The 14,264-nt window shown below is 42.9% G+C and overlaps 1 protein-coding gene across 3 annotated transcripts in view; it reads left to right on the forward strand.

The window, feature by feature from the left end:
* The first annotated feature begins 1,309 nt into the window (after positions 1 to 1,309).
* Mga (MAX dimerization protein MGA) overlaps positions 1,310 to 14,264 on the forward strand; it is an 82,511-nt gene continuing 69,556 nt past the window's right edge. Inside the window, exon 1 of one of the 3 annotated variants that reach the window (XM_040746074.1) lies at positions 1,310 to 1,529. The gene's annotated coding sequence lies outside the window, so the exon portion shown is untranslated. Of the gene's footprint in view, positions 1,530 to 1,736; positions 1,818 to 2,091; positions 2,234 to 14,264 lie in introns of those variants that run through there. The other 2 variants (XM_040746072.1, XM_040746075.1) reach the window with 2 other exon arrangements.

The following is a 14,264-nucleotide window of genomic DNA, read 5'->3' on the forward strand; positions in this document are numbered from 1 at the left end:
CTGGATGTAGCTAAGGATGACCTAGGATTTTGGCCTTCTTGCTTCTGCCTCTGGAGTGCTGGGATTACAGATGTGTGCCACTAAACATGGTTTACCCAGGGTGTAGAGGACTGAACCCAGTGCTTTGTGCATGCCAGGCAATACTCTACCAACTGAGCTACATCCCTAGCTCTAGACAGTAGATATTAAACCCAGTACATCGATTTGCCTAGAGAACATATTAAAATATATTTTCTGGTTCCCATGAAACACTGAGAGACAGTAATATAAGGATAGTCGTTTTCTCTCAGAGTTGTTGCTAGAATTAAATATAAAGACTGGAATTTTTTTCCCCCCGAGACTGGGATTCTCTGTGACTTTGGAGATTGCCCTGGAATTAGCTCTTGTAGACCAGGCTAGTCTCCAACTCACAGAGATGCACCTGACTCTGCTCCCTGAGTGTTGGGATTAAAGGCGTGCACCACCAATGCCCGGCTAAAACTGGAATTTTTTTATAAGCTTCAACAGATATGACAATATATATTTATTTAATGTTTTTGGTTTCTTGTCCAGGAATTGATTTTGTGATATTTGAGTGATGAAGTACCCCGTAACTAGGAGTGTGCCCTGTATTTTAGGTTTTGGCTTGTAAAATTATAAATATGCCTATTAATTAACTTCTAGTCTATAAATATGAGCTTGTGAGAGTCAGGATTAGTCAAATTTCTCAAGCTGACCATCCTTTGAGACTTATAAAGTTTTAACATCATCAAAGCCGGTAAGTGTAGTTCAAAGCTGACGAGGTGTGAATTATTTTAAGCAAGAGGTTCACTGTGGGTAGAATACAAGGCTAGGCTCAGCGATAAATTTGCTAATGCATTACAAAACCAACTCATTCTAATGAACGCCCATCTTTTCTTAGTGTTAGCACTTTTTTTTTCATAATTCCAATGTGCTACAAATGGTTTAGGCAAACCAGGGCCCATGCAAGGCGCATGCTGTCGATCTTTAAAAAAAATAAAACACAAGAAACCCAACTCTCTCCTATTTCCCCAACAGTAAGGTTGAGAAAGGTCGGTTATTCCTGGAGAAATTCTAAGAATTACAACCATTCCTAAGTGGAGATTGTAGTAGACAGTTTTCAAGTTAGCGTTCTAGTCCATTGACCACGAAAGGCTGGTGGTTCTTGTAAGTAAACACCTCTGCTATTTTTCTACAATATTCACTGAGTCGGCAGGCACTACTCCACGAAGGCAGGCTGAGCGGTTTTCCCAAGAACACACCGATCAAACAACTAGGGGAGGAGGGGCCGAAAGTGCCTGGTGTACTGTCACAGTCCGGTAATTACCCAAACCGCCTCGTCCTGGGACCGGCTTTCAAAGGGACACCAAAGCAAAGCTCGAGAGGTGACAGCCAGGAAAACGGGAGAGGTGGCTTTCCCGGCATGCTCTGCAGCACACTGAGGGGCGCCAGACGCATCCCGGCGTGCAACGGGGAGCGCCCAAGGGCGATGGTTCACGGCTCCTGGAGGGGCATGCGAAGTTAAGCCGGTAGGTGTGATCTTACTTAGTTTCGGGACCCCGCTCTCTCGGTCCCCCTTTGCGGATACCACCCCGTAAGGGGCAGAAGGAGGTCCCGTGGCCGCGCTCCCCTTGCGCGTGCGAGCCACTTTCGGTGCCGCTTCGAGCACCGTGCCAGGTGATTAGCGGCTGGGGGCGGGCCTGCGAGCAGCACGTGACTGGGCCTGGCAGCCAATGGCCAGCCGGGTGGTCCGGCAGCGCGACGATCCCGGGACCCCGGAGCGGCGCGGCGTGGGCCGACTCCCGTCCACCCGGCAGGTACGCGCAGGCGCCTCGTTTGTCACGCGCTCGGGTCGTCCCTACGCGCCCAGCAGCGTGTACTCGGCCCGAGGCGTTGAGAGTCTGTCGTGGGTGTTTTCGTGGGCAGGGGGACGGCGAGGGTGAGTGGGGGGGGCGCCGAGGCGTCACGTGCGCACCACAGCCTATCGCGGGCCGAGGCGCATCCGCGGCCCTCCTGGCGCCCTGGGGTGCGACGTGTTCCGTGAGGCTCGGGCGGGCCCTCTCTGTTGGAGCGCTCTTTCGAAGCGCGTGTGCGGCCTGGAAAATCTGGCTGCGATGTTGTGTTCGCTCGGCTCCCGCGCGAGCACGGACGGCAAGTTCTCGGCAAAATGGCTGCTGGAAACCAGTCGCCTAGCAGGGGCAACGCTGGGGCCGCGTGAAGGTCACATGACGAGGTTGGCAGCGCGTGCTGCTGGCGCGGGGAAGGGGGAGGCACGGGGCGTGGCTAGTCACGTGTCCGCGGCTCGCGAGCCTGTGATTTCGAACGACTCTGCTGAGGCCTGATGGTCGGCTTTTACCCCTCCCTTCTCGAAGCGTGGCTAGCGTCCGTGAGAAGCCGTGCGGTGCAGTGGAATGAACCTTAATCTGGGAGGCTAGACACAGGGTCTCCGCCTTTAGTCGGTTTGGCAGTCTTTCTCTTTATATTTTAGCAAGGTAGAGATGATAGTTTCTTATGGTCTTAAGGCCCAAGATTCCCTGGTCTCAGTTACTTGCAGATGACCAAACTAACAGGTGGTGATGGGGAGTGAGGCTCGGTAACAGAATGCTTGCTTGCTTAGAATTTCCAGTGTTTTAGGATAGGCCCTTGATTCCATATCATACAGTGAACAAATTATTGATATTTATTACCGGACAAGCTTTTCTCTTCAAAGACCTCCCGCAACGAGTCACTCCATATACCTTTTCATTTTTAGGCTATCTGGACCAGGCTGGCTTCGATTTTGTTTAAGTTTTGGAGTTAAAGGCATGTGCTGCCATGTCCAACTAGCCTTATCTGTCTTGATCAGTTCCATTTCTGGTATATATTTCATAAAGCTGTCTGACAGGGAGGGTATAGACTTAATACTTGTAAAAATTTTGAAACTTCCTACCGTCCAGTCTTTCTTTTACCAAGGTCAAGGCTTTGTAGAAATGAAAAAACTATAAAGGTGTGTACCACGACATGCCTGGTAAATAACACACTTTTAACAGTTTTTACTTTTTTTTAGGGAGCCAGGGATTAAACCCAGAGCTCAACCACTGAACTGTACTTCAATGTACTACTGTTTATATTTTATTTATCTTAAAGTGCCTTGGAATTTTGTAGGAACAGAATTTGGAAAACATTCATTGAGCAAAGCTGTCACTTGAATAATTACACAGATAGCTAACTTTTTTTTTTGAGACATGGTTTCTTTGTGTAGCCTGACCATCCTAGAACTCACTCTGTAGACCAGGTTGGCCTCGAACTCAGAGATCTATCTGCTTCTGCCTCTCACATACTGGGATTAAAGACATGTGCTACCACCACTCAACAATAGCTAGCTTTTTTTTTTTTTTTTTTGGTTTTTCGAGACAGGCTTTCTCTGTATTGTTTTGGATGCTGTCCTGGACCTCGATCTGTAGACCAGGCTGACCTCGAACTCACAGAGATCTGCCTGCCTCTGCCTCCCGAGTGCTGGGATTAAAGGCGTGTGCCACCACCGCCCGGCAATAGCTAACATTTTTTATAGCATAGTGTTCTTAGTATTGTTTGTTCTTTTTCTTTTAAGTTTCTTGGTGACAGGGTCCCATGTAGACCATATGGATCTCGAATGTACTATCTAGCCAGGAATGATCTTGAATTTCTGATTCTCCTGTTTCTATCTCTTGTGTTCCTGGATTACAGGTGTGTGCCACAATACCCAAATCTGATGTATTCAATATTGGCATGGAACGCAGGGCTTCCACATGCTAAGGGAAGCAACTGACCTACATCTCCAATCTTCCAAAGCTTGTTGGAAAAGTGTAGCTATAGAGTAGCAGATTTTTTTTCTCTCTGAGACAGGGTTTCTCTGTAGCTATGGAGCCTGTCCTGGAACTCACTCTGTAGACCAGACTGGCCCTGAACTCACAGAGATCTTCTTGCCTCTGCCTCCTGAATGCTAGGATTAAAGGTGTACACCACCACCACCTGTCGAGTAGAAGAATTTTAAATTAAATTTTATTTTAAGTTGTGTTTGTCTGTCTGTCCTTAAAGGCCAGAGGCATTTGATATCCCTGGAGCAAGAGTTCCTGTCGGTTGTGAGCTGCCTGATGTGGGTGCTGGGAAATAAACTCAGGTCCTCTGCAAGAGCAATAAATGCTCTTAAGTACTGAACCATCTCTGCAGCCTTTATGAACATTTTTCAAAAAGAAAACTGAGTATGGGTGCTTTGTATTAGTGATGATACAAAAAAAACTTTAATAATCAAAATGGTTAGTCTATAATCTCAACACTATAGAAGGAGATAGGCTAGTTAGTCTAGGTTACATACTGCCACCCTGTATCAAAACAAAAAACAACAAATATAAGTTAAGTAGTAAACCTGAATTAGACAGGGCAATGAAACAAAATAATGAATATAGAAACATAGAAGGCAATTTAGTATTGCAGAGGTGGCATTTCATATCCTATGAGAAATGTTCCAAAATTATGTTGGACCATTAAGCTAATCATTTGGGGGAAAATCCTGGCCTTAATATTTAAATCAAACTCAGGTGAATTAATTATTTAAATATAAGGTGAATTAGGGCTGGGCGGTGGTAGTGGCTTACTAATTTAATCCCACCACTTGGAAGAGAGGCAAGCAGAACTCTGTGAGTTCAAGACCAGCGTGGTTTGCAGTTCTAGGACAACCAGGGCTACACAGAGAAACCTGTCTTGAAAAACAAAAATAAAAAAGGAAGATAAAAAGGTGAAATTAGAAAATTACTGCTTTGGGGCCATATGAGTGGTATGTATGCTTGTAATATCAGTATTTCAGAAAGTAAAAAGGTAAATGATGAGTTTCAGGCCTGCATGGACTGCATAGTGAGTCTTGTTCTGATTTAAAAAAAAAAGACAAGATTACTGCTTTGAAAAAATTGAGTAAATAGCTGATGTGAGGGCACATACCTGTAATCTCAGCACTTGGGAAGCAGAGGCTGGATTGCCACAGGTCAAGACTAGACTGAGCTGCCTCAGTGGGTAAAGATGTTTCCCCCAAACCTGACAATCTGAGTTTGTCCCTGGAACACACGTGGTATAAGGAGACTGTACACTGTGGCATGCACCTACTGAGACACATTTCAATATATTGACACACACAATAGGTAAAGTAAAAAAAAACAAAAAACAACCCAAAATCCCCAGAACAATAAAGAATTTGATTTGTGAAAGGGCAAAAAAAAAAAAAAAATCTTGCCTTCAAAACTTAAGATAAAAGTTTTGCTTTGTTGCTCAGATTGGCTTGAAATTTACTACCCCTTTGCTTCAGTCTCTTGAATTAATGGACTTGAGCAGTAATATTAGTATTCACTTTTTTTAAGATTATTAATTTACTATGTATATAGTGTTCTGCCTGCATATTTCCCTGCTGGCCAGAAGAGGGCACCAGATCTTATTACAGATGGTTGTGGGCCACCATGTGGTTGTTGGGAATTAAACTCAGGGCTTCTGGAAGAGCAATCAGTGCTCTTAACCTCTGAGCCATCTCTCCTACTCTAATATTAGAACATAATCCCTTTTGTAGTTATAATCTTGTTCCTGTGTTTTCCATCCCCATTTTATTTTTATTTATTTATTTTGTTTTTCGAGTAAGGGTTTCCCTGTGTACCTTTGGAGCCTGTCCTGGAACTAGCTCTTGTAGACCAGGGTGGTCTTGAACACACAGAGATCTGCCTGCCTCTGCCTCCTAGGTGCAGGGATTAAAGGCATGAGCCACCACCACCTGGCTCCATTTTTATTTCGTTATTTGTCTAGATTTGTTTCAAACTTGCTATGTAGCAGAGCTGGTCTTGAACTCCTGACTTTCCCACCCTAGCAGGAATACTGAATATTGGAATTTCAGGCGCATGCCACCATATTCAGCTATGCTTAGGTCTTTTTAGGCTCTGGACTCTGATAGTCTTGCTATATATTCCTGGTTGGCCTCAGTATAGACCGAGGCTGGTCTTAAACTTGGAATGATCCTCCTACATTTCCCTCCTGAATGCTGAGATTTAGTTGGATGTTTTGATCTTGAGAAAGCCAGGAGTAGATAGATGTTAGATAGGGAGTTGTTCAAATTTTGACCCCAAAATTGAGCATGATGGCACATGGCTTTGATCCTAGCATTCAAGAAGCAGAGGCCATAGAGCTTTGAATTCAAGGGCAGCCTGTTCTACCCAGGAAGTTCCAGGCTAGCCAGAGCTATGTAGTGAGATCTCTTTGTTATTGTTGTTTTTTGAGATAGGGTTTCTAGGCCATCTTGGAACTCTGTAGACCAGACTGCTTTGAACTCAGACTTTGAACTGCCTCTGCCTCCCTGCTGGGATTAGAGATGTGCACTACCCCCCTCTTTTTTCCCCCTCACTTCTATTTTTTTAAGTAGTTGTTTTTATTTATATGTATTTGTGAGTATATGAATGTAAGAGGGGAGTCATATCCCTTTGAGCTGTAGTTACAGGCAGTTGTGAGCTGCTGGGACTGAACTTGGGTTCTTTGAGAAGGCAGTGAGTAAGTACTCATAACCCCTGAGCCATCTCTTCAAGCATCCAGGACCACCTGCCCAGGGGTACCACCATCCCTAAAGATTTGGGTCCTCCCACATCAATCATTAATCAAGAAAATGCTCAACAAATTTGCCTACAGACCATTTTAATCGAGGCATTTTCTCAATTGAGGTTCCTCTTCCCAGAAAACCCCAGCTTGGGTAAAGTTGTTTAAAAACAAAAAACCCAATAGGACATGTTTCCACAATTTCAAGAGGAAAAGGACCTGGTTTGGAATTAAAATTTGGGAGAGTTCCTAACCAGGTGGAAACAATGTTATTTCTTGTCACTCTTGCTCTCTCAACCTGAACACACGGGGGGAGGGCCTAGGCCCTGCTCCGGATGATATGTCAGACTTTGGAGATCCCCCATGAAGAGCCTCACCCTCCCTGGAGAGTGGAGTTGGGATTGGATGGGGAGTTGGGAGAGTTGGGGGGGGGGGGCGGGGGAAGAGGGGAGGGAGAGAGAGCTGGAATTGACATGTGAAGTAAGCTTGTTTCTAGTTTAAATTTTAAAAAATTGGGAAAAAGTTATTTTTTCTGAAAAAACAAACAAACAAACAAAAACAAACAGTAAAAATCAGGATAACACCTGTAATCCCAGTATGTGGGAAGTTGAGCAGCTGGATCATGTTAGATTCAAGGCTAGTTTGGGTTACATAATAAATTACCGGACAGGCTGGACTACACAGTGAGATCCTATCTCAATAAAGTCAAGAGCTAGGAGGTGGTGGAGAATGCTTTTAATCTAGCAGTGTCGAAGCAGAGACAAGTGATTACTTGAGGCCGGTCTGGTCTACAGAGTGAGTTTCAGGACAGCCAGGACTACACAGAAAAACCCTATCTCCAAAAAAAAAAAAAAAAAAAAAAAAAAAGCCAAAACAGAAAGGAAAGAAAGGGGCTTGAACACTAACTGTTCTTGCGGAGTACCTGAGTTCAGTTCCTACCACCCGTGTCAGGTGACTCACAACTGCCTGTAACTCCAGAGACAGATATCTGATGCCTCTGGGGTATGTGTGTTTGGGGAATTTTCAGGAGTCCATTTTCTACTTTACCATGTGGATCCCAGGGATCAGTAAAGGTCTTCAGACTTGAAGGCAAGCACCCTGACCTACTTAATCATATCACCAGCCCTATTTCCTTTCTTCAGAAGGTATTTCTATTCATGGCCAAATTGAAAGACAAGACTTTATCTCCTTCTGGTGGCGCCTGGGATTTTCACCTATCCTGTACTATATTTTTCTCTTAAATTCTAATGAAATTATACTTGTGCTTTAAAAAAAATTAAAATTAGGTAGCAATGTATTTTCTCCAAATTTGAATGGGTAGATGTTGATCTCTTACTGCATTTCCTTTCCCAGAGCTGCTGTTGGTACTTTTGCTTCTAGCACAATATAAAATCACTTGGTATTTTCATTGCCTTACTTATTTGTGCTTCGAATGTGGTAGATGCGTAATGATAAGGCTTAGAAAGTTTATAACTTTTTTATTTGACAAAGAAGTAAATTAAAATTACATCTGGGAATTACATCTTTGGAGTGCTTGCCTAGAATGCACAAAGCTCTGGGTTGAATCCCTAATACCACATGAACTGACCATGGTGACACATGCCTGTAATCCAACCACTTGGGACATGGAGGATTAGGAGTTCAGGGTCATCTTGACTACATAGTGAGTTGGAGGCTAGCCTGGGCTATTTGAGACTCTGCTTCAAAGTCTCAAAAACACAAAAACAGATTTCCTACAATATATAATCACAGACTACTAGTTGGGTTTTGTTTTTAGAATCTTATTATTATGGAAAGTTTTAGTTTCACTGATACCTATTGTGATATACGTTAGCCAGTAAAGTTTGAAGAACTAATGTAGGGAGTCAGCTCAAAGACATGGCAGGAGTGTTGTTAGTCTGTAGAGCTGAATAATGCTTATTCTGTGGAAATAGCTGTTATAATAGATTCTTCCTTCTCTTGCCCGCTTTCCCACCTACCTTCTCAGTAGTCAAGAATTCTATTTTAACATTACATATGTACTTTGAGCTTTTTGCTAGAAAAGGAACCTAATGTAATAAATTCAGTAGACTCAGCGTCCACCCCAGGAATGTCCTTTCAGTTGATGCATAGAAGGAGGATTAATGGTGTGAATTGTAGGTGTGAGAATTTCAGTCTTTGAATTCATAGTAAAGTTGATTATTTTGTCATTCAGCATGTATTGAGCACCTTCCATCTATGGGCCACATATGGGGTGTCCCTGAGGAGCCTAAAAAAGTCATAAAAGACAATTCCCTGTATAGGCGATATTGGCAAATTGTTGAGGAACTCTAACATAACAATAAAAAGTAGTTTGATCTTAACAAGAAGTATGTCAGTAAAAGCAGAGTGATAAGGTACATATGTCAAGAACTTGAACTTCTTAAATCCATAATTATGTTCTCAAGAGTTATATGCAGTCTTATGCCAGTTTTCAGTTTTTTTTTTCTTCTTCCTGAATTGAAGGTTGACTCTATGGTATTTTTTGCCCTAGCATCTCAAGTGTTGAGATTGCAGGTGTGAGCTGCCAAACTTGGCTAATTTTCATCATTTGAACATGACTTGAAAATTCTGCATGCATATAATTTCTCTTTCCCCTTCTGTCCCTAATGCATCTGTATTCATGTTTTTGGTATGTGTTTGTGTGCATGTGAGGGGTAGAGGTTGACATCTAATTTCTTCCTCAATCATTTTTTCCACCATACCTTTTTATGTGTACTTGTTAGTGTAAATGTGTGCAAATGTCTGTGAGGGTATGCATATACAGAGGTCTGCATGGGTATGAAAGTTCAAGATCCATGCCGGATCCCTTTCCATCTTTATTTTTTAATTTTTCTCCACCACTAGATCTCTCACTGAACCTGAAGCTCATTTTTGCTAGACTGGCCAGTGAGTTTCAGGGATCTGCAATCTCCTTACCCCACTCTCCAGCAATGTGTTCATTGGATTACACTTGTTTTGTTGCATGGATTCTGGGGATCCACATTCAATTTCTGTGGTTTGTGTCAGGCACTTGACCAACTGAGAAGTCTCCTGATTATTATACCTTATTATTTTGATTTAGTTTCCCAATGAATCTGGAGCTCATCGATTTGGCTAAGGCTGGATGGCAACAAGTGCCAGGGTTCTGCTTGGTTCCACCTTCCCAGAACTGGGACTACATAGATGTGACCAGCTTTTCTTTTCTTTTTCTTTTTTTTTTTTTTTTTTTTTTTTTTGGTTTTTCAAGCAGGGTTTCTCTGTATTGTTTTGGAGCCTGTCCTGGAACTCGCTCCTCGCTCTTGCAGACCAGGCTGGCCTCGAATTCACAGAGATCCGCCTGCCTCTGCCTCCTGAGTGCTGGGATTAAAGTTGTGTGTTTTGTTTTGTTTTGAGGCAGGGTTCCACTGTGTAGCCTTGGGTGGCCTGATACTTGCAGCTAGACCAGGTTGTCCTTGAACTCATAGAAATACACATGCCTCTGTCTCCTACAGCTGTGATTAAAGTCATGCACCACTACACCTGCTTTTTTCTTTTTTTATGTGTATGGATGTTTGCCTATGTGTATACAGTGCATCACGTATGTACCTGGGTCCCACAGAGGTCAGAAGAGGGTTTCCAATTCCCTGGAACTAGAGTTACAGACAGCAACAAACTACCTCATAGATACTGAACTCAGGTCCTCTAGAAGAGCATCCAGTGCTCTTAACCACTGAGCCATCTCTCCAGTCCTCACCCAGGTTTTTGTTTTGTTTTGTTTTTGTTTTTTGACACACGGTTTCTCCTTGTAGCTTTGGAGCCTGTCCTGGAACTCTGTAGACCAGGCTGGCCTTGAGCTCTCAGAGATCCTTCTGCCTCTGCCTCCCAAGTACTGGGATTAAAGACATGGGCCACTACGGCACAGCCTAGATTTTTTTTTAAAACATGGTTGCTAGGGAACTGAACTCAGCCCTCATGCTTATAAATATTTTAAGAACTGGTGAACATTCCTGCCCCTCATTCTCTTTAGACATTTAAAAAATATGAGTGATATATATATATATATATATATATATATATATATATATATATGTAGCATGCAAAGATTAACCGACTACTTGTAGGAGTTTGTGCCTCCAACCATGCAGGTCCAAAACAGCCTCAGACTTGGCAGCAAGCACCTTTACCAGCTGAGCCATCTTACTCTCTGTTTGAGACAGTGTACCGCTTAGGCTAACTTCAGACCCTGAGCTCTGTGTTAGGCTCCTGAGTGCTGGGACCATGGTACCCTTCTCTTCACTTTCTCTGTTTTGTTTTCTTCTTCTGAGACAGGTCTTACTATGTAGATCTGACTGGTCTGGCCTGCAGCTTAGATCTATAGACAGGCTGGCCATACATTCACAGAGATCCCCTTGCTTCTGCTGCTTGAGTGTGCATTACGGGAATTTGCCACATGACTTAACCATCTCTGTTTATGTTTTGATTTTTTTTTTTACCTTTTGAGACAGAGTCTCTCTACATAGCCCTGGCTGTCCTGGTACTCACTATGTAGACTAGGGCAGCCTCAAACTCAAGAGAGATTTGCCTACATTTGAGTGCTGGGATTAAAGGCATGGGCCACTATGCCGGGCACTCTTTTTGAGGTAGTGTGTTGATGATCCTCTTTTTTTGTTTGTTTTTGGTTTTCAATACAGGGTTTCTCTGTGTAGCTTTGTAGACCAGGCTGGCCCTGAACTCACAGAGATCCGTCTGCCTCTGCCTCCCAAGCGCTGGGATTAAAGGTGTGCGCCACCACCATCCTGCGTTGATTATCCTTTTGCCTCTCATGTGCTGGCTTACAGATGTGAGTCACCATTGCCTGGCTAAAGTTAAGTTCTTTTTCCTGTTTTATTTTTGTGTGACAGGGTCTCATATAGCCCATTTTTGCTTAAATGTTCTGTTTGACAGAGTATGAACATGAATTTCCAATTTTTCTGCCTCGCAGTTGGGTGTTGGGATTTGGTGGATTTTCAAGGTTATGTAAGTTGTGACAAGTTCAGATTCCTGGACATAAAGTCCCTATATCTTATAATTTTATTTCATGCCATATATTTCCCTCGTATACATCTTTGTCTTATTTATCTTACACTTGTTTGTCTTTCAGGCTAGCAGACCAGTAGTTGGCAAATTTTTTAAATAAAGGGCCAAATAGTAAATACTTTGTAGGTCCCACTGTTTTTGCCAGCATGAAAGCAGTACACACATGGCTATGCTCAGGTTATTTATGCTTCTTGGAATTGGAATTTCATATATTTTTTTCATGTAAAATACACTTACTATTTTGAAGAGTCAGGGATATAGCTCAGAATTCTAGCATAGACAAAGAAAGACCTTGGTTCATCTCCAGCACTGAAAAAAAGTTTAAAAATTCTTTTCTATCTGAAAATGTAAGGTTTAGTTAGCTCAGTGCTTGCTAGGATGCACAAGGCTGTGTATTCATTCCCATTACCACATACACACACACACATACACACACACACACACACACAAAGATACAGAGACCTAGCAGGGTTTGGCACATGCCTGTAATTCCAGCACTCAGGACACCAAAGCAGAGAGATTGCTCTGAGTCACTGGCCATCCTGACCTACATCTTGTGTTCTAGGTCAGTGACTTGACTGTAGAGTAAGATCCTGTTTCAAGGCAAAAGGAAAAAGTGTATATGTGTTTGTTAGCTTGTGGGCCATGTAACAGCATGCAGGTCATGGCCTATGTAGTTGTAGTTTACTATTCTTTATACACACCCACACTTGTACAACTCTTCTGCCTCCTAATTCTTTCTTTAGTATGGCTCTTATTAAAAACTTAAGCGCTGTCACTGTACTAGGGAAGTCAGTTTGTTTCGTATCCTTTTCTAATGATGGGATGCATTGTTTAGACAGTACCCTCCTGGTATCTCCATCTATTTGTCAATCTGTGTGTGTGTGTGTGTGTGTGTGTGTGTGTGTGTGTGTGTGTATCTGTGTAAAATATGTATGTGTTTGTGTAGAGGTGTGTGTGTGCATTTGGAGGCCAGGTGTTAATGTTGAGTGTCTTTGGTTACTTTCCATATTATTTTTGAGAAAGGGTGTCTCTCTGAGCCCTGGAGCTGATTGGGGTAGTCTTTTCATCAGTAAGTTTAAAGGATCCACCTGTGTTTACTTCCCCTGCTCTAAGATAACTTTCTAGCATGTCTGGCTTTTTAAAGGGAGGTGGGGATCCAAACTCAGTTGTTCATGATTGCAAAGTAAACAATTTACTCTGAACCTGGAGCTCTCTGATTCAGCTGGCACAATTCAGGGATAGTCCTTTCTCTGTTTCCCCAGTGCTGGGATTATAGGCATTGAACACCTTTACCTGGCTTTCTTTTAAATGGGTACTAGGGATCAAACTTAGGTCCTCATGCTCTCATGACAAGCACTTTACTGAGCCATTTTTTGTAGCTCACAGAGATCCTCTCTGCCCCTTGAGTTCTGGGATTGGAGTGAGCCACCGCTGCCTGATGAAGTATAATGCTTTTACTAAAGATTTGGGTAGGGGAAAACCTTTCTTGCAGGTTGTTTTTTTTTTTTGACAGGATCATTTTAGTCTTGGCTGTTCTAGATCTTTCTGTGTAGACCAGGCTAGCCACAAATTCAGATTAAAGGCATGGGCTATCACACCCTGGCCTTTTCTGTTTTCTTTCCTGTCATCTTTAGGGGAGCTGTAAATAACTACAAAAATGACATTATTTAAAATCTATCATCGATTGAATTTTGTGGTGCTTGCGCTTGAACCTGGGGCATTGTGCCTGCTGTGCTATGCAAATACTCTACCAAGGAGCTACATCTCCAGCCCTTTTTTCTTTCTTAAAAATTTTATTGTACACCAGGCGGTGGTGGCACATGCCGTTAGTCCCAGCACTTGGGAGGTAGAGGCAGGCAGATCTCTGTGAGTTTGAGGCTGGGCTAGTCCTACAGCCTCCAAAACAATACAGAGAAACACTGTCTCGTAAAACCAAAAAAATTTTTTTTATTGTATTTGTGTATTTGTGTGTATACATGAGTGATGCGTATATGGGAGGGGGACATGTGTACACGCCACACCATACACATAGAGATTAAATTACATCTTTAAACGTCAATTTTTATGTGTATGGGTGCTTCGCCTGTGTGCATGTCTGGACATCATATGTATGCCTGGTACAAACAGAAGACAGAAGAGGGCATGAGACATTTGTGAGCTGCCATGTGGGTGCTGGAAATTGAACTCAGGTCCTCTGGAAGATCAGTGGTACTCTTATCCACTGAACTATCTTTCCAGCCTCAGGAGTTCACTCATTCCTTCTGCCTTTATGTAGGTTCTGAGGATTGAACTCAGGTCTCTAGGTTTGCCCAGCAAGTGATAGCCATCTTTCTCCCTGTTCATCTGCCCCCTTTTTGAAACAGGATTCCATTTAGCCAAGGTTGACTTTGGATTTAAAATTCTCCTGCCTCCACCTTTTAAGTGCTGAGACGATTGATGTGTGCTAATACATTTGGTTTTGTTTGGTGCTGGGGATTGAACCCAGGGCTTCATGTATGCTAGACAAGCACTCTTTACCAGTTGGTAATATCCCCAGCCCTGATTTTGTTTTTGATGAATCTGCTCTTAGAATCCTTCACCTATATTCCTGTAAGTAACTCCAATAAAACTCATTGGTTCACTAAATTGGA

The sequence above is a fragment of the Mesocricetus auratus genome, unplaced genomic scaffold, assembly GCF_017639785.1.
Source record: "Mesocricetus auratus isolate SY011 unplaced genomic scaffold, BCM_Maur_2.0 Super-Scaffold_100004, whole genome shotgun sequence".
In the NCBI taxonomy this organism is placed as follows: Eukaryota; Metazoa; Chordata; class Mammalia; order Rodentia; family Cricetidae; genus Mesocricetus; species Mesocricetus auratus.